Genomic DNA, 23,891 nt, shown 5'->3' with positions numbered 1-23,891 from the left:
ACTCCATTTGCCTTTTTGATTACTTGCTGTACCTGCATGCTAACGTTTTGTGATTCATGTACAAGGACCCCCAGGTCCCTCTGTACCTCAGCATTTTGTAATCTCTCTCCATTTAAATAATAATTTGCTTTTTTATTTTTCCTACCAAAGTCTATAGCCTCACAGTTTCCCACGTTATACTCCATCTGCCCAATGGAGTGGGATGGAGATTCCCAGGAGGTGTGCGGGAGGAGTGGGATGGAGATTCCCGGGGGTGTGCGGGAGGAGTGGGATGGAGATTCCCAGGGGTGTGTGCAGGAGGAGTGGGATGGAGATTCCCGGGGGTGTGCGGGAGGAGTGGGATGGAGATTCCCAGGGGTGTGTGCAGGAGGAGTGGGATGGAGATTCCCAGGGGGTGTGCGGGAGGAGTGAGATGGAGATTCCCAGGAGGTGTGCGGGAGGAGTGGGATGGAGATTCCCAGGAGGTGTGCGGGAGGAGTGGGATGGAGATTCCCAGGGGGTGTGCGGGAGGAGTGAGATGGAGATTCCCAGGGGGTGTGCGGGAGGAGTGGGATGGAGATTCCCAGGGGGTGTGCGGGAGGAGTGGGATGGAGATTCCCAGGGGTGTGTGCGGGAGGAGTGGGATGGAGATTCCCAGGGGGTGTGCGGGAGGAGTGGGATGGAGATTCCCAGGAGGTGTGCGGGAGGAGTGGGATGGAGATTCCCAGGGGGTGTGTGCGGGAGGAGTGGGATGGAGATTCCCAGGAGGTGTGCGGGAGGAGTGGGATGGAGATTCCCAGGGGTGTGTGCGGGAGGAGTGGGATGGAGATTCCCAGGAGGTGTGCGGGAGGAGTGGGATGGAGATTCCCAGGAGGTGTGCGGGAGGAGTGGGATGGAGATTCCCAGGAGGTGTGCGGGGGGCGGTGAGATGGAGATTCCCAGGGGGTGTGCGGGAGGAGTGGGATGGAGATTCCCAGGGGGTGTGCGGGAGGAGTGGGATGGAGATTCCCAGGGGGTGTGCGGGAGGAGTGGGATGGAGATTCCCAGGGGGTGTGCGGGAGGAGTGAGATGGAGATTCCCAGGGGTGTGTGCGGGAGGAGTGGGATGGAGATTCCCGGGGGTGTGCGGGAGGAGTGGGATGGAGATTCCCAGGAGGTGTGCGGGAGGAATGGGATGGAGATTCCCAGGAGGTGTGCGGGAGGACTGGGATGGAGATTCCCAGGGGTGTGTGCAGGAGGAGTGGGATGGAGATTCCCAGGAGGTGTGCGGGAGGAGTGGGATGGAGATTCCCAGGAGGTGTGCGGGAGGAGTGGGATGGAGATTCCCAGGGGGTGTGCGGGAGGAGTGAGATGGAGATTCCCAGGGGGTGTGCGGGAGGAGTGGGATGGAGATTCCCGGGGGTGTGCGGGAGGAGTGGGATGGAGATTCCCAGGAGGTGTGCGGGAGGAGTGGGATGGAGATTCCCAGGAGGTGTGCGGGAGGAGTGGGATGGAGATTCCCAGGGGTGTGTGCAGGAGGAGTGGGATGGAGATTCCCAGGAGGTGTGCGGGAGGAGTGGGATGGAGATTCCCAGGAGGTGTGCGGGAGGAGTGGGATGGAGATTCCCAGGGGGTGTGCGGGAGGAGTGGGATGGAGATTCCCAGGGGGTGTGTGGGAGGAGTGGGATGGAGATTCCCAGGAGGTGTGCGGGAGGAGTGTGATGGAGATTCCCAGGGGGTGTGCGGGAGGAGTGAGATGGAGATTCCCAGGAGGTGTGCGGGAGGAGTGGGATGGAGATTCCCGGGGGTGTGCGGGAGGAGTGGGATGGAGATTCCCAGGGGGTGTGCGGGAGGAGTGAGATGGAGATTCCCAGGAGGTGTGCGGGAGGAGTGGGATGGAGATTCCCAGGGGTGTGTGCAGGAGGAGTGGGATGGAGATTCCCAGGGGGTGTGCGGGAGGAGTGGGATGGAGATTCCCAGGGGGTGTGCGGGAGGAGTGGGATGGAGATTCCCAGGGGGTGTGCGGGAGGAGTGGGATGGAGATTCCCAGGAGGTGTGCGGGAGGAGTGGGATGGAGATTCCCGGGGGTGTGCGGGAGGAGTGGGATGGAGATTCCCAGGGGTGTGTGCAGGAGGAGTGAGATGGAGATTCCCAGGGGGTGTGCAGGAGGAGTGGGATGGAGATTCCCAGGGGGTGTGCGGGAGGAGTGAGATGGAGATTCCCAGGGGGTGTGCGGGAGGAGTGGGATGGAGATTCCCAGGAGGTGTGCGGGGGGCGGTGAGATGGAGATTCCCAGGGGGTGTGCGGGAGGAGTGGGATGGAGATTCCCAGGGGGTGTGCGGGAGGAGTGGGATGGAGATTCCCAGGGGGTGTGCGGAAGGAGTGGGATGGAGATTCCCAGGGGGTGTGCGGGAGGAGTGGGATGGAGGTTCCCAGGAGGTGTGCGGGGGGCGGTGAGATGGAGATTCCCAGGGGGTGTGCGGGAGGAGTGGGATGGAGATTCCCAGGGGGTGTGCGGGAGGAGTGGGATGGAGATTCCCAGGGGGTGTGCGGGGGGCGGTGAGATGGAGATTCCCAGGAGGTGTGCGGGAGGAGTGGGATGGAGATTCCCAGGGGGTGTGCGGGGGGCGGTGAGATGGAGATTCCCAGGGGGTGTGCGGGAGGAGTGGGATGGAGATTCCCAGGGGGTGTGCGGGAGGTGTGGGATGGAGATTCCCAGGGGGTGTGCGGGAGGAGTGGGATGGAGATTCCCAGGGGGTGTGCAGGAGGAGTGGGATGGAGATTCCCAGGGGGTGTGCGGGAGGAGTGGGATGGAGATTCCCAGGGGGTGTGCGGGATGAGTGAGATGGAGATTCCCAGGGGTGTGTGCGGGAGGAGTGGGATGGAGATTCCCAGGGGGTGTGCGGGAGGAGTGGGATGGAGATTCCCAGGAGGTGTGCGGGAGGAGTGGGATGGAGATTCCCAGGGGGTGTGCGGGAGGAGTGAGATGGAGATTCCCAGGAGGTGTGCAGGAGGAATGGGATGGAGATTCCCAGGGGGGTGTGCGGGAGGAGTGGGATGGAGATTCCCAGGCGGTGTGCGGGAGGAGTGGGATGGAGATTCCCAGGAGGTGTGCGGGAGGAGTGGGATGGAGATTCCCAGGGGGTGTGCGGGGGGCGGTGAGATGGAGATTCCCAGGATGTGTGCGGGAGGAGTGGGATGGAGATTCCCAGGGGGTGTGCGGGAGGAGTGGGATGGAGATTCGCAGGAGCTGTGCGGGAGGAGTGGGATGGAGATTCCCAGGGGGTGTGCGGGGACGGTGGGATGGAGATTCCTGGGGGTGACATAGGAACAGTTGTAGGTCATTCAAGCCCTTGAGCCGCTCCGCATTCAATGATATCATGGCTAAACTCTATCTTAAATCCACCCTCCTTAGCTGCATATCCTTTAATACCCTTGGCAAGCAAAAATCTATCGATTTATTCACGTCCCACAACCGATGGACACTCTCCCCCATCATAGACTCTACCCACCCATTTAATCTCCTCCCACAGCCCATGTACACTCTCCCTTATCATGGACTCTACCCACCCATTGAATCTCCTCCCACAGCCCATGTACACTCTCCCCTATCATCGACTCTAACCACCCATTTAATCTCCTCGCACAGCCCATGTACACTCTCCCCTATCATGGACTCTACCCACCCATTTAATCTCCTCCCACAGCCCATGTACACTCTCCCCTATCACGGACTCTACCCACCCATTTATTCTCCTCCCACAGCCCATGTACACTCTCCCCTATCATGGACTCTACCCACCCATTTAATCTCCTCCCACAGCCCATGTACACTCTCCCCTATCATGGACTCTACCCACCCATTTAATCTCCTCCCACAGCCCATGTACACTCTCCCCTATCATGGACTCTACCCACCCATTTAATCTCCTCCCACAGCCCATGTACACTCTCCCCTATCATGGACTCTACCCACCCATTTAATCTCCTCCCACAGCCCACGTACACTCTCCCCTATCATGGACTCTACCCACCCATTTAATCTCCTCCCACAGCCCATGTACACTCTCCCCTATCATGGACTCTACCCACCCATTTAATCTCCTCCCACAGCCCACGTACACTCTCCCCTATCACGGACTCTATCCACCCATTTAATCTCCTCCCACAGCCCATGTACACTCTCCCCTATCATGGACTCTACCCACCCATTTAATCTCCTCCCACAGCCCATGTACACTCTCCCCTATCATGGAATCTACCCACCCATTTAATCTCCTCCCACAGCCCATGTACACTCTCCCCTATCATGGTCTCTACCCACCCACCGAATCCCTCCCACAGCTCCTGCCAGGTATATCGAGCTCTGTCGACACTGCACCAACCCTCTGTCAATAGGGCTAAACGACTGCAGCAGGTGAAAGTTTGAGCTTCCCTGACCGGCCAGCATGGAGCAATCCTTTCGTGGTAGCAGTCCTGTCTCTGATTCAGAGGGTGCAATGTGTAGGTGCGCCCCGCCTCTCTGCATGTGTTGTGGGAGTCCATAAAACCTCTACACCCCGCCCCCATATAGGACTAAGTCCCCTATCGGCTCGTATAAAGATGGTTGTGGCCAAGGAAGGAGTGTTCACATCACGGCCTGTCAGATTGTTAGTCAGCCCGCGAACCCTCCACTAATTGGTGAGTATTTCTCTCTTTTTAAACTTTAACTCTGTGGTTTATAGTTGCTCAGGTCTCTCTGGTGTAGCGGGGACTGTTGGTAAACCATTTAACTGTAGTGTAATTAGTGGGATTGATTGATTTAATTTAAATTCAATTAATTAAAGGGTAAGTCATGGCAGGAGAGCCCGGCCACGTGATATGCTCCTCCTGCGCTATGTGGGAACTCAGGGACACTTCCTGTGTCCCTGAAAACTACATTTGGACATGAGTCTAGGTTCGGATCGGTCATGGCCCTGTGGGTAGCGGAGCGGGCCCAGGGGCCGTGTAGCCTGATCCTGCTCTATTTCGTGTGTCTAATTCTGTTAGATTCAGGAGATGGTTACATAAGAACATAAGAACATAAGAAATAGGAGCAGGAGTAGGCCAATCGGCCCCTCGAGCCTGCTCCGCCATTCAATAAGATCATGGCTGATCTGATCCTAACCGCCAATCTACTATCACAGAACCATCTCCTGAATCTAACAGAATTAGACACATGAAATAGGAGCAGGATCAGGCTACACGGCCCCTGGGCCCGCTCTGCTACCCACAGGGCCATGACCGATCCGAACCTAGACTCATGTCCAAATTCCTGCCCGCTCCCCGTAACCTTTAATTCCCTTTACTTCTAAGGAACTGTCTATTTCTGTTTTAAATTTATGTAATGATGTAGCTTCTACAGCTTTTTGGGGCAGCATATTCCATGGACCTACCACCCTCTGAGTGAAGTAGTTCCTCCTCATCTCAGTTCTGTGATAGTGGATTGGCGGTTAGGATCAGATCAGCCATGATCTTATTGAATGGCGGAGCAGGCTCGAGGGGCCGATTGGCCTACTCCTGCTCCTATTTCTTTTGTTCTTATGTTCTTATGTGCGGGAAGTGCATCCAGCTGCAGCTACTGACAGACCGCATTGCGGCACTGGAGCTGCGATTGGATGCATACTGGAGCATTCGCGATGCCCAGGACATCGTGAATAGCACGTTTACAGAGTTGGACACACCGCAGGTACAGGTTGCACAGGAAGAAAGGGAATGGGTGACCAACAGGCGAAGTACTAGGCGCAGGCAGGTAGTGCAGGGGTCCCCTGTGGACATCCCCCTCTCAAACAGATACACCACTTCGAGTGCTGTTGGAGGGAAGGCTTTTCAGAGGAAAGCAGCAGCAGCCAACTTCCTGGCACCAGGGGTGGCTCTGCTGCACAGCACGGGAGGAAAAAGAGTGGGAGAGCTATAGTAATAGGGGATTCTATTGCAAGGGGAATAGAGAGATGTTTCTGTGGCCGCAAACGAGACTCCAGGATGGTGTGTTGCCTCCCTGGTGCAAGGGTCAAGGATGTCTCAGAGCGGCTGCAGAACATCTTGGAAGGGGAGGGTGAACAGCCAGCTGTCGTGGTGCATATAGGCACCAACGATATAGGTAAAAAGCGGGATGAGGTGCTAAAAGCGGAATATAGGGAGTTAGGAGGTAAATTAAAAAATAGGACCTCAAAGGTAGTAATCTCAGGATTGCTACCAGTGCCACGTGCTAGTCAAAGTAGAAATAGAAGGATATTTCAGATGAATATGTGGCTAGAGGAATGGTGCAAGGGGGAGGGATTCAAGTTCCTGGGACATTGGAACCGGTTCTGGGGGAGGTGGGACCAGTTCAAACCGGACAGTCTGCACCTGGGCAGGGCTGGAACCGATGTCCTAGGGGGAGTGTTTGCTAGTGCTCTGGGGGAGGGTTTAAACTAAAATGGCAGGGGGTAGGGAACCTGAGCAGGCAGACAGAGGAAAGGGAAACAAGGATAAAAGCAAAAGATAGGAAGGAGAAAAACAAAAGTGGCAGTCAGAGAAATCAGCGGTTTAAATCAAAAGTGGCCACAATAAATAATAATTCTAATAGGTCTAAGAGCGTTAAAAAAACAAGCCTGAAGGCTTTGTGTCTTAATGCGAGGAGTATTCGTAATAAGGTGGATGAATTGGCTGTGCAAATAGAGGTAAACAAATATGATTTGGTTGGGATTACCGAAACGTGGCTCAAGGGTGGCCAAGGCTGGGAACTCAACATCCAGGGGTATTCGAAATTCAGGAAAGATAGGCAAAAAGGAAAGGGAGGTGGGGTAGCATTACTGGTTAAAGAAGGGATTAACACAATTGTAATGAAGGATATTAGCTCTGATGATGCGGAATCTGTATGGATAGAATTGAGAGATACTAAGGGGAAGAAAACGTTAGTGGGAGTGGTATATAGACCTCCAAACAGTAAGGCGGAGGTTGGGGATGGCATTAAAAGGGAAATTAAAGAAGCGTGCAATAAGGGCACAGCAGTCATCATGGGTGACTTTAATCTACATATAAATTGGGCTAACCAAATTAGTAACAATACTGTGGAGGAGGAATTCCTGGAGTGTTTACGGGATGGTTTCCTGGACCAATATGTCGAGGAACCAACCAGAGATCAGGCCATCTTAGACTGGGTATTATGTAACGAGAAAGGATTAATTAGCAATCTTGTTGTACGAGGCCCCTTGGGTCAGAGCGATCATAACATGATCAAATTCTTCATTAAGATGGAGAATGAAGTAGTTGACTCAGAGACTAGGGTCCTCAATTTAAATAAAGGAAACTACGATGGTCTGAGGAGCAAGTTGGGTAGGATTGATTGGGGAATGTCACTCAAAGGGTTGACGGTGGATAGGCAATGGCAAACATTCAAAGGCCGAATGGATGAACTACTGAATTTGTTCATCCCAGTTTGGCATAAAAATAAAACAAAAAAGTTGACTCAACCGTGGCTAACAAGGGAAATTAGGGATAGCATAAGATCCAAGGAGAGGACATATAAATTGGCCAGAAAAAGCAATAATCCTGAGGATTGGGAGCAGTTTAGGATTCAACAAAGGAGGACAAAGGGAGTAATTAAGAAAGGGAAAATAGACTATGAGAGTAAGCTTGCTGGGAACATAAAAACTGACTGTAAAAGCTTCTAGGTCCCTTGCAGTCAGAATCAGGGGGATTTATAATGGGGAACTAAATACATATTTTGGTTCTGTCTTCACAAAGGAGGACACAAAAAACCTCCCAGAGATGCTGGGGAACATAGGGTCTGATGAAAGGGTGGAACTGAAAGAAATCAGTATTTGTAGGGAAATGGTGTTAGGAAAATTGATGGGACTGAAGGCCGATAAATCCCCAGGGCCTGATAATCTACATCCTAGGGTACTTAAGGAAGTGGCCCTAGAAATAGTAGATGCATTGCTGGTCATCTTCCAGAACTCGATAGACTCTGGAACAGTACCCATGGATTGGAGGGTAGCTAATGTTACTCCACTATTCAAAAAAGGTGGCAGAGAAAAAGCGGGGAATTATAGACCGGTAAGCCTGACATCGGTAGTGGGGAAAATGCTAGAGTCCATTATAAAAGATGTAATAGCAGAGTACTTGGAAAGCAGTGACAGGATCAGACAAAGTCAACATGGATTTACAAAAGGTAAATCATGCTTGACTAATCTACTGGAATTTTTTGAGGATGTAACTGGTAAAATAGATAAGGGAGAACCAGTGGATGTGGTGTATTTGGACTTTCAGAAGGCTTTCGATAAGGTCCCGCATAAGAGATTAGCGTGCAAAATTAAGGTACATGGGATTGGGGGCAAGGTATTGACTTGGATAGAGAACTGGTTGGCGGACAGAAAGCAAAGAGTTGGAATAAACGGGTCATTTTCCGAGTGGCAGGCAGTAACTAGTGGGGTACCGCAAGGATCGGTCCTAGGACCCCAGCTGTTCACAATATATATTAAGGATCTGGACGAGGGATTTGGATGTAATATCTCCAAATTTGCAGACGACACAAAGCTGGGTGGGAGGGTATGCTGTGAGGAGGATGTCATGAAACTCCAGTACGATTTCGACAGGTTGGGTGATTGGGCAGAAACATGGCAAATGCACTATAATGTGGATAAATGTGAGGTTATCCACTTTGGTGGCAAAAACAGGAAGGCAGATTATTTTTTGAATGGCAATAGATTGCGAGAAGGGTAAGTGCAAAGAGACCTGGGTGTTCTTGTGCACCAGTCGCTGAAGGTAAGCATGCAGGTGCAGCAGGCGGTTAAGAAGGCAAATGGTATGTTGGCCTTCGTAGCAAGAGGGTTCGAGTACAGGAACAAGGGTGTCTTGCTGCAGTTGTACAGGGCCTTGGTGAGACCACACCTTGAGTATTGTGTGCAGTTTTGGTCGCCTTATCTGAGGAAGGACGTTCTTGCCATGGAAGGAGTGCAGCGAAGATTCACCAGGCTGATACCTGGGATGGCAGGAATGACGTATGAGGAGAGATTGTGTCGATTGGGCTTATACTCACTGGAGTTTAGAAGATTGAGAGGGGATCTCATCGAAACCTATAAAATTCTGTCAGGCCTGAACAGAATAGATGCAGGAAGGATGTTCTTGATGGCCCGGGAGTCCAGAAGCAGGGGTCATAGTCTAAGGATAAGGGGTAAGCCATTTAGGACTGAAATGAGGAGGAATTTCTTCACCCAGAGAGTGGTGAACCTGTGGAATTCTCTGCCACAGAGGGCGGTGGAGGCCAGTTCATTAAATATATTAAAGAAGGAGTTGGATATATTTCTTAAGGCTAAAGGGATGAAGGGATATGGGGAGAAGGCAGGGACAGGGTACTGAATTTGGATGATCAGCCATGATCTCATTGAATGGCGGAGCAGGCTCGAAGGGCCGAATGGCCTACTCCTGCTCCTACCTTCTATGTTTCTATTAATTCATACCGTTCTCCAAGGGAAGAATGTAAAGAAACAAAAACAGTGACAATGCCACCCTGCCAGACTGTTAAACAGCCTGGGATTCATAGAATCATACAGCAGATAAGGAGGTCATTCGACCCATCATGCCTGTGCCAGCTCTTTGAAAGAGCACTCCAATTCGTCCCACTCCTCTGCTAAATAAGTAGTAGGAGCAGGAGTAGGCCATACGGCCCCTCGGGCCTGCTCCACCATTCAATAGGATCATGGCTGATCCGAACCTAGACTCACGTCCACTTCCCTGCCCGCTCCCCGTAACCCCTAATTCCCTTATCAGCTGGGAAACTGTCTATCTCCGTTTTAAATTTATTTAATGTCGCAGCTTCCACAGCTCTCTGGGGTAGCAAATTCCATAGATTTCCTACCCTCTGAGTGAAGAAGTTTCTCCTCATCTGAGTTCTAAGATTATGCCCCCTAGTTCTATTCTCACCACTCAGTGGAAACATCCTCCCCGCATCCACCCGATCAAGCCCCCTCACAATCTTATATGTTTCGATAAGATCGCCTCTCATTCTTCTGAATTCCAATGAGCAGAGGCCCAACCTACTCAACCTTTCCTCATAAGTCAACCCCCTCATCTCCGGAATCAACCGAGTGAACCTTCTCTGAACCGCCTCGAGAGCAAGTATATCTTTTCTTAAATATGGAAACCAAAACTGTACGCAGTATTCCAGGTGTGGCCTCACCAGTACCCTGTATAACTGCAGCAAGATTTCCCTGCTTTTATACTCCATCCCCCTTGCAATAAAAGCCAAGGTTCCATTGGCCTTCCTGATCACCTGCTGTACCTGCATACTAACTTTTTGTGTTTCATGTACCAGGACCCCCAGATCCCTTTGTACTGTAGCACTTTGCAGTTTCTCTCCATTTAGATAATAACTTGCTCTTTGATTTTTTCTCACACTTTCCAACATTATATTCCATCTGCCAAATTTCTGCCCACTCACTTAGCCTGTCTATGTCCTTTTGCAGGTTTTTTATGTCCTCCTCACTCACTGCTTTCCCTCCCATCTTTGTATCGTCGGCAAACTTGGATATGTTGCACTTGCTCCCCCCCTCCAAATCGTTAATATAGATTGTAAAGAGTTGGGGTCCCAGCACTGACCCCTGCGGAACACCACTAGTTACTGATTGCCAACCCGAGAATGAACCATTTATCCCAACTCTCTGTTTTCTGTTAGATAGCCAATCTTCCATCCATGCCAGTATATTACCCCCAATCCCGTGATTTTTTATCTTGTGCAGTAATCTTTTGTGTGGAACCTTGTCAAATGCCTTTTGGAAGTCCAAATACACCACATCCACTGGTTCCCCTTTATCCATCTTGTTTGTTACATCCTTAAAGAATTCGAGCAAATTTGTCAAACATGACTTCCTCTTCATAAAACCATGCTGACTCTGTCTGATTAAATTATGCTTATCCAAATGTCCTGTTACTGCTTCCTTAATAATGGACTCCAACATTTTACCAACCACAGATGTTAGGCTAACTGGTCTATAGTTTCCAGCCTTTTGTCTACTTCCCTTTTTAAATAAGGGCGTTACATTAGCAGTTTTCCAATCTGCTGGGAACTTTCCTGAATCCAGGGAGTTTTGGAAAATTACCACCAATGCATCCGCAATCCCTACCGCTACTTCTCTCAAGACCCTAGGATGTAAGCCATCAGGCCCAGGGGATTTATCCGCCTTAAGTCCCATTATCTTACCGAGTACTGTAGTGTATGTGCCTTTAAGAGCCCCATGTGTGCTGTAATGCCGGTAATGGCCACTTGGGCTATATAAGCCTGTATATTGTGTTATATCCGTTAGTACCCCCCCAGACTTTGCTTAGTAAACACCTATGAACCAACTCCTGTCTTCAGTGTCTCTATCAGCACACGGACACTACAGTGGCGACGAAGTGGAAACGGACTTACCTGCAATTCGGCAGCACCTCAAGGACATCGATTCCTCGGGCATCCAGAAGACTCAAGAAAGTGAAAGAAGCTGTGGTTTCACCAGCTGGCCAAGCTGGTGGCAGGTACTGCACTAATCCTTCCTGGGCGTCAAGCTGGGGCTCCAGCGGCTGGCTCTACAGCTGGGACAAGCAGCGAAATCGGAGGCAAGCAATAACAGACGGGGAGGGAGCACTCGGGAGGCGGCCGGCGCTGCAAGCAGGTCGGCGTTCAGACCTAGAGAGAAAGTCCAGCGGGAACGAGTCTCCAACTGGAAATAGATTTAATTTTTTTTTAAAAAGAACGGAAACAGCGTTGTCATCGGCAGCAGCGGCGGGAAAGCGCGGAAAGCACCATATCTTTTCTGCAGAAAAGAAAGAAAAGCGCGGGAAGCGCCATATCTTTTCTAAGATGCCTAAGTCTGGCAATATTGATGCTTTTGATAGCGAAATAGAGGATTGGACCACATATGTGGAAAGAGTAGAGGTATATTGCACTGCAAATGGAATAGAAGATGAAAAAAAAGCTTCAGTACTGCTGAATCTAATGGGCGCAAAGGCATACGGGCTGTTACGAAATTTAATCACTCCAGCCAAACCAAAGGACAAGGATTTTAAAGAAATTGTTGATACCCTGTAGGAGCACTTAAACCCAACACCGCTGCTGATAGCGGAATGATTCAAATTCTTCAAGAGAAATCAACACAAGAATGAAAGTAACGCTGATTAGCTCACCGAATTAAGAAAGCTATCAAAATACTGCCAATTCGGGGCAGGACTAGCAGATTATCTTTGAGACAAATTCGTCTGTGGCCTCTTAAGTGAAGGAACACAAAAAAGGCTGCTTTCTGAAAAAGATTTAACACTGGACAAGGCTTTCAGTGTGGCTGTATCATACGAAGCAGCAGCAAGAGGAGCTGCAGAGATACAACAAAAGACACAGGACTTCGGCACCCATGAAATGACACAGGGTTTCGAAAGATGTTATCGCTGCGGCAGATCCACCCATAACCAGAGGGACTGCTGGTTCAAGGACAAAGCATGCAGGCAATGCGGAAAGATTGGACACATTGCACGGGTATGCCGATCTGGACAAAATAAATCCACAGACAGGAAAAAAAAATCAATAAAGAAAAGTACAGAAAGGTACAAATGATGACGGACAGCAGCTCCGAAGACCAGAAGAGCGATAGCGACTCCAAAAACAAGAGACTAAGCTGTCTCAAATTACATAATGTACTTGCCAAAGATGATTACCAGACCATTTGGGTTACCCTCACGATAGCAGGGTCCCCAGTTAAAATGGAGCTAGATACAGGATCAGCTCTGACCGTAATAAATCGACGGGATTATGAGAGGCTATTTCCGCATATACCTTTAAAAGACACATCCATTATCTTAAAAACATATACGGGGCAGAAAGCATACCCCAAAGGAAAAATAAGGGTGCCTGTTGTATACAACGGCAAGGAAATACAAAAGTTGTATTTATACATTCTACAAGATGGTGGTCCACCGCTGTTAGGATGTGAATGGATCAGGAAAATACGTTTAGACTGGCACTCCATTCAGGCACTGACGGTGACCAGTAAGAAAAAAAATGATGATGACATCATACCTGAACGATTTAAAGACATCTTGGCCAACGCCAAAGAAGTGTTTCAAGAGAAACTAGGAACCTTGAAAGGCATCACCGCCTCAATAAAAGTGGAAGATGCAGCAATTCCCAAGTTTTTTAAAGCAAGACCAGTGCCATACGCAATTCGTCCAGCAGTCGAGGCAGAGCTGGAGAATTTGGAAAATGCAGGCGTATTATCCAAAATAGATTGGAGCGAGTGGGCAACACCCATCGTTCCAGTCATGAAGAAAGCATTGAATAATAATAAATCAGAAGAACAGAGAAAAATTCGCATCTGTGGAGACTTCAAGGTGATGGTAAACCCGGTCCTTCACACGGTACAGTATCCTCTTCCGAGGATAAAAGATATTTTCGCCTCACTATCCGGAGGGAAACGTTTCACCAAAATTGCACAGGCATATCTACAGATGGAGGTTGAAGAGGCCTCTAAAAAATATCTCACGATAAATACACACAAAGGTCTGTACCAGTACAATCGACTAGTTTTCGGAGTAGCATCCGCTCCAGCTATCTGGCAAAGAGCTATGGAGCAAGTCCTCCAAGGGATTCCGGGTACTCAATGCTACCTGGACGACATCCTTGTAACAGGAGAAAACGACAATGAGCACCTTGCCAATTTGGAGCAGGTGCTCACTAGGCTGAGAGAACGGGGCCTACGAGCAAATCGCCCCAAGTGCGAATTTTTCCAAAATCAAATATCATATTGTGCCACATAATAAATAAGGAAGGGTTGCATAAGTCACCTGAAAAAATTGAAGCGGTCATAAAAGCGGCATAGTGGTTAGCAATGTTGCCTCACAGCGCCAGGGACCCGGGTTCGAATCCGGCCTCGGGTGACTGTCTGTGTGGAGTTTGCACATTCTCCCCGTGTTTGCGTGGGTTTCCTCCGGGTGCTCCGGTTTCCTCCCACAGTCCAAAGATGTGCGGGTTAGGTTGATTGGCTATGATAAATTGACCCTTAGTATTAAGGGGATTAAATGCGTGGGGTTACGGGGATAGGGTGGGATATGTGTTGATGTAGGGGTTACGGGGATCGGGTGGGATAGGTGTCGGTGCAGGCTCGATGGGCCGAAATGGCCTCTATCTGCACTGTGGGGTTTCTGTGATTTCTGTGAAAAGCTATTACGTCCGTGAATGATTGAGACACGGACAGCAGGAGCTGAACAAAACACGTCTTTACTGATGGAAGTCAATAGTGAAACTGAAAACAACAGAGGCTCACTAGCGCCTTTTATACAGGGGTGGTCACTGCCGGTACTGCAGTCTGAGACCAGTTATTCTCTTAAAGGTACATACACAACAATTCCTCCCCTTTTAGATAAACAGTACATAACATTCATTGAACAACTAAATGATAACTAATTACAATCACAATTACGGTTGCTAGATACATTGGTTAAGTTTAAGCAATTATAAGTTCAGTCTTTGAGGAGGCTTCCTGATTCTGTCTGGATAACGCCTCTTCGGGGTATCAGGTTCTTCTGGCAATGTTGAGTCGGGATCAATGTCGTTGTTTGGTTCATCTGCTTCCAATATTACCGGTTCTGCGGTAGCTGCAATTGTTACGTCGATTTCATTACCAGGTGTATCAGATCGTGGTGTGGAGTTGACGTTTTCCAGTGACTCTAGAATCTGGTCAGCATGGCGTCTTACAATGCTCTCTCCAACGTCCACGGTATACATGAGAGGTCCTTGCCGTGTACAAATCGTTCCTGGCTGCCATTTCTCAGTGCAGTAGTCCCGGGCCAAAACTGGTTGACCTATCTTAAAACTCCTGGTCGGCCTTTCATTCATATTCTGAAACTGCCTGTTCTCCACATCTCTTCGGACGTTTGGCTTAACCAAATCCAAGCGGCATCGTAGTCTTCGATTGAAGAACATCATGGCTGGAGTTTGGTTGGTAACCGCATGTGTCGCATTCCGGTAGGCAAACAAGAAGTTGTCCACCTTGTGTTGTAGGGGTATATCTTCATTACACATTGCCTTGATAGCCTTCTTGAATGTTTGGACAAACCTCTCGGCCAATCCATTAGTGGCTGGATGATATGGGGCAGATGTGTAATGCTTAACACCATTGTTCTTTAAGAACCTCCGGAACTCTTCAGACACAAACTGTGGTCCATTGTCAGAGCAAATCTGTTCAGGCAGCCCATTCCTGGCGAATATGGTTCGTAAAACTGTGGTGGTTGAGGACATTTTTATTACCTCTGGCCACTTTGAATGTACATCCACTGCAATTAAAAACATCGAGTCCATGAAGGGACCAGCAAAATCAACGTGCACCCTTTGCCATGGAGATGAGGGCCACTCCCATGGATGCAGAGGAGCTTGTGGTGGGGCGTTTTGGACCTTCTGGCATCCTGCACAGCTCTTGGTCATCTCTTCGATTTCTCTATCGATTCCCGGCCACCACACAAACTCTCTGGCTAAGTTCTTCATTTTTACCCCACCCAGATGACCCTCATGAAGCTCATTGAGCACTCTATCCGTCAACTTAGGTGGAATTACTACTCTGGATCCACACATCAAGGTTCCTCTGCACACTGACAGCTGTTCTCTTCTCGGCGAGAATGCTGGCAGCAGTGGTTCGCCATGTGCTGGCCATCCCTTCACCGTTAAATCATAGACCCGTGATAGTGTCGGGTCATTACGTGTTTCCTTTTCTATGTTTGCATTCGTCACAGGGAGACATTCAACTATGGTCGAGTGGAATAACTCCATTGGATCCACTGCAAGGTCTTCTTCTTCCACCGTCGGCAACGGTAGGCGTGACAATCCATCAGCATTCCCATGCTGTTTAGTTCCTTTGTACTCAATGTCATATTGGTGTGCCCCTAGGAAAAGGGACCACCTCTGCAGCCGTTGTGCTGTCATTATCGGTACGCCCTTCTGAGGGTTGAAAATGGAGACAAGAGGTTGATGATCGGTTAGTAGAGTAAATTTTTGACCGAGCAGATAGTGATTGAACTTCTTCACCCCCCACACTAGGCTGAGGGCCTCTCTGTCAATCTGGGCGTAGTTATGCGCGGCAGAAGTTAACGAGCGTGACGCAAAAGCTATCGGCCTCTCTAAACCATCAAGGAATTTATGTGACAGTACCGCCCCAATGCCGTAGGGAGACGCATCACACGCCAGTCTGATCGGCAGTGTTGGGTTGTAGTGAGCCAATACTTCCCTTGAAGTGATTAAGTCCTTACTCTTCTGAAAGGCCCGCTTACAATCATTGCTCCATTCCCATGCTACTCCCGTTCGTAGCAGGGCGTTCAGTGGGTGCAGAATTGTCGACAAATTCGGCAAAAACCTATGGTAGTAATTCACCAATCCGAGGAATGACCTCAGTTGCGACACATTTTCAGGCGCTGGGGCCTTAACAACCGCTTCAATTTTGTCAGGGGACTTATGTAACCCCTCTTCATCAATCACGTGGCCACAATACGATATCTGTTTCTTAAAAAACTCGCACTTGGGGCGGTTGGCTCGCAGCCCATGTTCCCGTAGTCTAGTGAGCACCTGTTCTAGGTTGTTAAGGTGTTCACTGTCATCTTCACCTGTCACAAGGATGTCGTCCAAGTAACACTGAGTCCCCGGAATCCCTTGCAGGACTTGTTCCATCGCTCTTTGCCATATCGCCGGAGCCGATGCTACTCCGAATACCAATCGATGATACTGGTAAAGACCTTTGTGAGTGTTTATCGTGAGATACTTCCTAGAGGACTCTTCAACCTCCATCTGCAAATATGCTTGTGCTAGGTCAATTTTTGTAAAACGCTTTCCTCCAGACAGTGAGGCGAAGATGTCTTCTATCCTTGGAAGAGGATATTGTACTGTGTGAAGGACTGGGTTCACCGTCACCTTGAAATCCCCACAGATGCGAATCTTCCTTGGCTCCCCGGACTTATTGCTTAACGTTTTCTTCATGACAGGAACGATGGGTGTCGCCCACTCGCTCCAGTCGACCTTAGACAACACGCCTGCCTTCTCCAGATTCTCCAGCTCTGCCTCGACGGCTGGGCGAATTGCATATGGTACCGGTCTTGCTTTGAAAAACTTGGGAACTGCATTCTCTTCTATTTTTATCGAGGCGGTTACGCCTTTAAGCGTGCCCAGTTCTTGTTGAAATACCTCTTTGGCGTTAGCTAAGATTGTTGACAATCGTCCAGGAGTGACGTCTTCATCTTTTTTACCGTCCACCGTCCACCATTGCATGAATGGAGTGCCAATCTAAGTTTATCTTCCTGATCCATTCCCGTCCCAATAACGGTGGTCCACCATTTGGCAGTATGTAGAGAAACAATTTCCGTATTTTCTTGCCGTTGTATTCGACAGGCACCCTTATTTTTCCTCTGGGGTATACTTTTTGCCCCGTGTACGTCGTCAAGACGATGGATGTCTCTCTCAAGGGTATGTGTGAGAATAGCCGCTCGTAGTCTCGTCGATTCATGACGGTTAGCGCTGATCCTGTATCCAATTCCATTTTAACTTGGGACCCTGCTATCGTGAGGGTGACCCAAATGGTTCGGTGATCCTCTTTTGCGATTACATTGTGAAGTTTGAGACAGCTTAGTCTCCTGTTCCCGGATTCACTATCGCTCATCTGGTCTTCGGAACTACTGTCCGTCATCTTTTGTACTTTCTTGTACGGTTCCTTAGTAGCCTTTTTGTTGTCGCTGGTCTTCTTCCCAGACCTGCAAACTCGTGCAATGTGTCCCATCTTCCCGCATTGCCTGCATATTTTGTCATAGAGTCATAGAGTCATAGAGTTTTACAGCACAGAAAGAGGCCCTTCAGCCCATCGTGTCTGCGCCGCCCATCCATCCCTGTCCAGTCTAATCCCATTTTCCAGCATTTGGTCCATAGCCTTGTATGCAATGGCATTTCAAGTGCTCATCCAAATGCTTCTTGAATGTTGTGAGGGTTCCTGCCTCTACCACCCTTTCAGGCAGTGAGTTCCACATTCCAACCACCCTCTGGGTGAAGAAGTTCCTCCTCAAATCCCCTCTAAATCTCCTGCCCCTTACCCTGAATCTATGCCCCCTTGTTATTGACCCCCCTACTAAGGGGAAAAGTTCCTCTTTATCTACCCTATCTGTGCCCCTCGTCATTTTGTACACCTCAATCAGGTCCCCCCTCAGCCTTCTTTGCTCCAAGGAAAACAACCCCAGCCTGTCCAGCCTCTCTTCATAGCTGAGGCGCTCCATCCCAGGTAACATCCTGGTGAATCTTCTCTGCACCCTCTCCAAAGCAATCACATCCTTCCTATAGTGAGGCGACCAGAACTGCACACAGTACTCCAGCTGTGGCCTCACCAGCGTTTTGTACAGCTCCATCATAACCTCCCTGCTCTTATATTCTATGCCTCGGCTAATGAAGGCAAGTATCCCATATGCCTTTTTAACCACCTTATCTACCTGTTCCGCTGCCTTCAGGGATCTATGTACATGTACACCAAGGTCCCTCTGACCCTCTGTACTTCCTAGGGTCCTACCACTCATTGTGTATTCCCTTGCCTTATTTGTCCGTCCAAAATGCATCACCTCGCACTTTTCAGGGTTAAATTCCATTTGCCACTTTTCCGCCCATCTGACCAACCCGTTTATATCGTCCTGTAGCCTGAGGCTTTCCTCCTCGCAATTTACCACCCGACCAGTTTTCGTGTCATCTGTGAACTTACTGATCATACCTTTTACATTCTCATCCAAATCATTTATGTCGATCACAAACAACAAGGGACCCAGCACCGATCCCTGAGGTACCCCACTGGACACAGGCTTCCAGTCACAAAGGCAACCTTCGACCATCACCCTCTGCCTCCTGCCACTCAGCCAGTTTAGGATCCAACGCGCCAGGCACCCTGGATCCCATGGGCTCTTACCTTCTTGACCAGTCTCCTATGCGGGACTTTGTCAAAAGCTTTACTGAAGTCCATGTAAACCACATCCACAGCATTTCCCTCATCCACCCCCCTAGTCACCCCCTCGAAAAATTCAATCAGATTTGTCAGACATGACTTACCCTTGATAAAGCCATGCTGATTATCCCCGATTAATCCTTGCCTCTCCAAGTGGAGACTAATTTTGTCCCTCAGAATTTTTTCCAATAATTTCCCTACCACAGATGTTAGGCTCACTGGCCTGTAATTCCCTGGTTTATCCCTGCTACCCTTCTTGAATAATGGTACTACGTTAGCTGTTCTCCAGTCCTCTGGTACATCCCCTGTGGCCAGAGAGGTTCTGAAAATTTGTGTCAGAGCCCCTGCAATCTCCTCCTTTGCCTCACACAACAGCCTGGGATACATCTCGTTCGGGCCTGGGGATTTATCCACTTTTTGGCCTGCTAAAACCGCTAGTACCTCCTCCCTCTCGATGCTAATATGTTCAAGTATGTCACAGTCCCCTTGCCCGATTTCTATGTCTACATCGTCTTTCTCCATAGTGAACACAGATGCAAAAAATTCATTTAAAACCCCGCCTACCTCATCTGGCTCTACACACAGATTGCCACTTTGGTCCCTAATGGGCCCTACCCTTTCCCTGGTTATCCTCTTGCCCTTAATATACTTATAAAACATCTTAGGATTTTCCTTTATTTTGCTCGCCAGTGTTATTTCATGGCCCCTCCTCGCCCTCCTAATTTCTTTTTTAAGTACGCCCCTGCACTTTTTATACTCCTCTAGGGCTTCTTCCGTCTTTAGTCTTTTGTAACTGCCAAAAGCCCCCCTTTTATTCCTAATGCATTTTTGTATATCCCTTGTCATCCAAGGTTCCCTTTGCTTGTTGGTCCCACCCTTGACCTTTACAGGAACATGTTGGCGTTGTACTCTCTCTATTTCCCTTCTGAAAGTCTCCCACTGTTTTGATGTGGATTTTCCTATAAGTAGCTGCTCCCAGTCCACTTTGGCCAGATCCTGCCTTATCATATTAAAATCGGCCTTCCCCCAATTTAGAACCCTTATTTCCGGGCCGTCTTTGTCCTTTTCCATGACCACCTTAAATCTCACCGAATTATGGTCACTGTCGCCAAAATGCTCTCCTACTGACACTTCCACCACTTGCCCGGCTACATTCCCTAGAATTAGGTCCAGTACCGCCCCCTCTCTTGTAGGACTTTCTACATGTTGGCTCAAAAAGCTCTCCTGGATGCACTTTAAGAATTCTGCACCCTTTAAGCCTTTCACACTCTGACTATCCCAATTTATATTGGGGAAGTTGAAATCCCCCACTATTATTACCCTATTATTTTCGCACTTTTCTGAGATTTGCCTACATATCTGTTCCTCTATCTCCCCCTGACTGTTTGGGGGCCTATAGTACACTCCCAGCAAAGTGCTTGCCCCCTTTTTGTTTTTAAGTTCTACCCATATGGCCTCATTAGAGGAACCCGCTAATATATCATCCCTCCTTACAGCAGTAATTGACTCCTTAATTAATATTGCAACACCCCCTCCCCTTTTACACCCCCCTCTGTCTCGCCTGAAGGTTCTATACCCCGGAATATTGAGCTGCCAGTCCTGACCCTCCCTCAACCATGTCTCCGTGATAGCAACAATATCGTACTCCCATGTGTTCAACCACAACTTCAGTTCATCCACCTTATTTGCAAGACTCCTTGCATTAAAATAAATGCCTTCCAGCCCTGCCATATTCTCTTTTGCCTTCACATATTTGCTCTGCATTCCCAGCTGACTCTGTATTTGGCTGTAAATCACCCCCTACTATAGCTCCACTCTGTACCCCATCCCCCTGCCAAGTTAGTTTAAACCCCCCCCAGCAGTGCTGTCTTTGGACCAGCAATCCTTCTGGTCATGGTTAGTTCTGCCGCAGCGATAACATTTTGCAAATCCCCGTGTCATTTCGTGGGTGCCGTATTCCTGTGGTTTTTGTTGAATTTCTGCAGCTCCCCTGGCTGCTGCTTCATACGATACTGCCACGCTGAAAGCCTTATCTAGCGTCAGCTCTTTCTCTGAGAGTAACTTCTTCTGTGTTCCTTCACTCAGGAGTCCACATACAAATTTGTCCCGTAGGGTATCTGCCAGTCCTGCTCCGAACTGGCAGTGCTTTGATAGCTTGCATCGTTCCGTAAGGTACTCAGCATTGCTCTCATCTTTATGCTGAGTTCTCCTGTGGAATTTAAATCTTTCTGCTATCAACAGCGGTGCAGGGTTTAGGTGTTCCTGTAGGGCAGCAACAATTTCGTTAAAAATCTTCGCCTTCGGTTTGGCTGGAGTAATCAGGTCCCGCAATAGGCCGTACGTTCTAGCGCCCATTAAGTTTAGTAATATCGATGCCTTTTTCTCCTCAGCTATTTCGTTTGCCTCGAAATATACCTTGACTCTTTCCACATACGTGGTCCAGTCCTCTATTGTATTATCAAAAGCAGTGATACAGCCAGTCTTCGGCATCTTGCAAATCTAAAATGGCGCCTCCCGCGCTTTGCCTTCTTCCCCGCTGATTAAGATGGCGCCTCCCGCGCTTTGCCTTCTTCCCCGCTGTTGCGAGCGCTGCTTTCCGCGGTTCCCGTTACAACCTGCAGCTCCTCGCGGTTTTTTGCGCATTTAATATTTCTTTTTAAAAAAAATTATTTTCCCGTCGTGGAACAACCCTGTGGGACTCTTGCCTCCCTCTTCTCGGGTCTATACGCAGCCCGGCTTCGTAGCACCGGCCGCGCCCTGTGTGCTCCACCCTCTCTCTCTCTTCTTCCCGACAACGCTGCTCGGCCCCGTTGCAAGCCACCCGCTCGAGTTCGCGACCGCCGCAGCCCAGGAAGGATCAGTTTACTACCTGCCACCAGCCCGATTAGCTGAAGCACCGTCGACAGGAACCAGGCCCCGCTTCCGACAGCTTCTCCAGCAATCTTCAACTCCGCTAACACAGGGGCGGATGCCCACGGTCGACGCCCGTTTCTACTGCCTCTTACTTTCTTTTCTTTCTGGCCTCGACCTCTGCTCACTTCGCTGTAGGAATGGATCCCAGGAGGTGGTGCAGACTGTAGGTAGGTTCGTATCTACTCGTCGCCAGTATTACGTCCGTGAATGATTGAGACACGGACAGCAGGAGTTGAACAAAACAAGTCTTTACTGATGGAAGTCAATAGTGAAACTGAAAACAACAGAGGCTCACTAGTGCCTTTTATACAGGGGTGGTCACTGCCAGTACTGCAGTCTGAGACCAGTTATTCTCTTAAAGGTACATACACAACAAAAGCCCCAGCACCTGAAAATGTTTCACAATTAAGGTCGTTCCTGGGATTAATAAATTACTATCATAAATTTTTACCGAACTTATCAACTCTTCTACACCCTCTTAATGAACTGCTACAAACAGGAGTAATTTGGAAATGGAACGAAGACTGTAAACGTGCCTTCCGTAAGTGCAAAGACGTAATCACATCCGAAGAAGTTTTGGCTCATTACAACCCATCACTGCCAATCAGACTGGCGTGCGATGCATCCCCTTACGGCATAGGAGCAGTATTATCGCATAAATTCCCTGATGGCTCAGAACGGCCGATAGCTTTTGCGTCACGCTCATTGAACTCAGCTGAGCGTAACTATGCCCAAATCGACAGGGAAGCACTCAGCCTGGTATGGGGAGTGAAGAAATTCAACCATTACCTACACGGACAAAAATTTACCTTGTTGACTGACCATCAACCCCTCATCTCCATATTCAACCCTAAAAAGGGTGTTCCCATTATGACAGCGCAAAGGCTACAGAGGTGGTCCCTTTTTCTAGGGGCACACCAATACAACATAGAATACAAAGGATCAAAACAGCATGGGAATGCTGACGGTTTATCGCGCCTACCATTGCCAACGGTAGAAGAGACACCTACAGTAGACCCAGTGGAGATGTTCCACTCTACCATAGTGGAATGTCTACCAGTAACAAATTCTGCCATTGAAAGGGGGACAAGAAATGACCCGACTCTCTCACGGGTCTACGATTTAACAGTGAAGGGATGGCCAGCACATGGCGAATCACTGTTGCCAGCATTCTCGCAAAGAAGAGAACAGCTGTCAGTGTGCCGAGGAACCTTGATGTGTGGATCCAGAGTGGTGATTCCACCCAAACTCCAGGATAAAGTGCTAAAGGAGCTTCACGAGGGGCATCTGGGTGGAGTGAAAATGAAGAACCTAGCCAGGGCGTTTGTATGGTGGCCAGGTATCAATGGAGATATCGAAGAAATGACCAAGAGCTGCCTAGGATGCCAGAAGGTCCAAAACGCTCCACCACAAGCCCCTCTACATCCATGGGAGTGGCCCTCATCTCCCTGGCAAAGGGTACACATCGACTTTGCTGGTCCATTTATGGACTCAATGTTCTTAATCGCGGTGGATGCACACTCCAAGTGGCCGGAGGTAATAAAGATGTCCTCCACCACCACGGAAAAAACTATCACAGTATTAAGGACCACATTTGCCAGGAATGGGCTGCTGGAACAGATCTGTTCTGATAATGGACCGCAATTTGTGTCCGAAGAATTCAGGAAGTTCTTAAAAAACAATGGGGTTAAGCACTACACGTCCGCCCCATACCATCCCGCCACCAATGGATTGGCTGAAAGGTTTGTCCAGACCTTCAAGAAGACCATAAAGGCCATGGGTAATGAAGACATAAAACTTCAGCACAAGGTGGATAACTTCTTGTTCGCATACAGGAATGCAACACATATGGTTACAAACCAAACTCCCGCCATGATGTTCTTCAATAGAAACCTAAGATGCCGGCTGGATTTGGTCAAGCCCAACATCAGAAGGGACGTGGAGAACCGGCAGTTTCAAGGCATGAATGAAAGGCCAACTAGAACCTTCCAGATAGGTCAACAAGTTTTGGCCCGGGACTACCGTACCGAGAAATGGCAGCCTGGAA

General features: G+C 49.2%; 1 protein-coding gene across 1 annotated transcript in view; it reads right to left on the bottom strand.

Moving 5' to 3' along the window:
* Positions 1-23,891, bottom strand: part of LOC147123896 (sperm flagella and cilia-associated protein 2-like) — a 536,137-nt gene that overhangs the window by 196,173 nt on the left and 316,073 nt on the right. The gene's annotated exons all lie outside the window — the stretch shown is intronic.

The sequence above is a fragment of the Somniosus microcephalus genome, chromosome 1 (assembly GCF_052327205.1).
Source record: "Somniosus microcephalus isolate GS21.2 chromosome 1, FLI_Smic_1.0, whole genome shotgun sequence".
Taxonomy (NCBI): Eukaryota; Metazoa; Chordata; class Chondrichthyes; order Squaliformes; family Somniosidae; genus Somniosus; species Somniosus microcephalus.
This window is presented reverse-complemented; position numbering and strand designations above follow the sequence as displayed.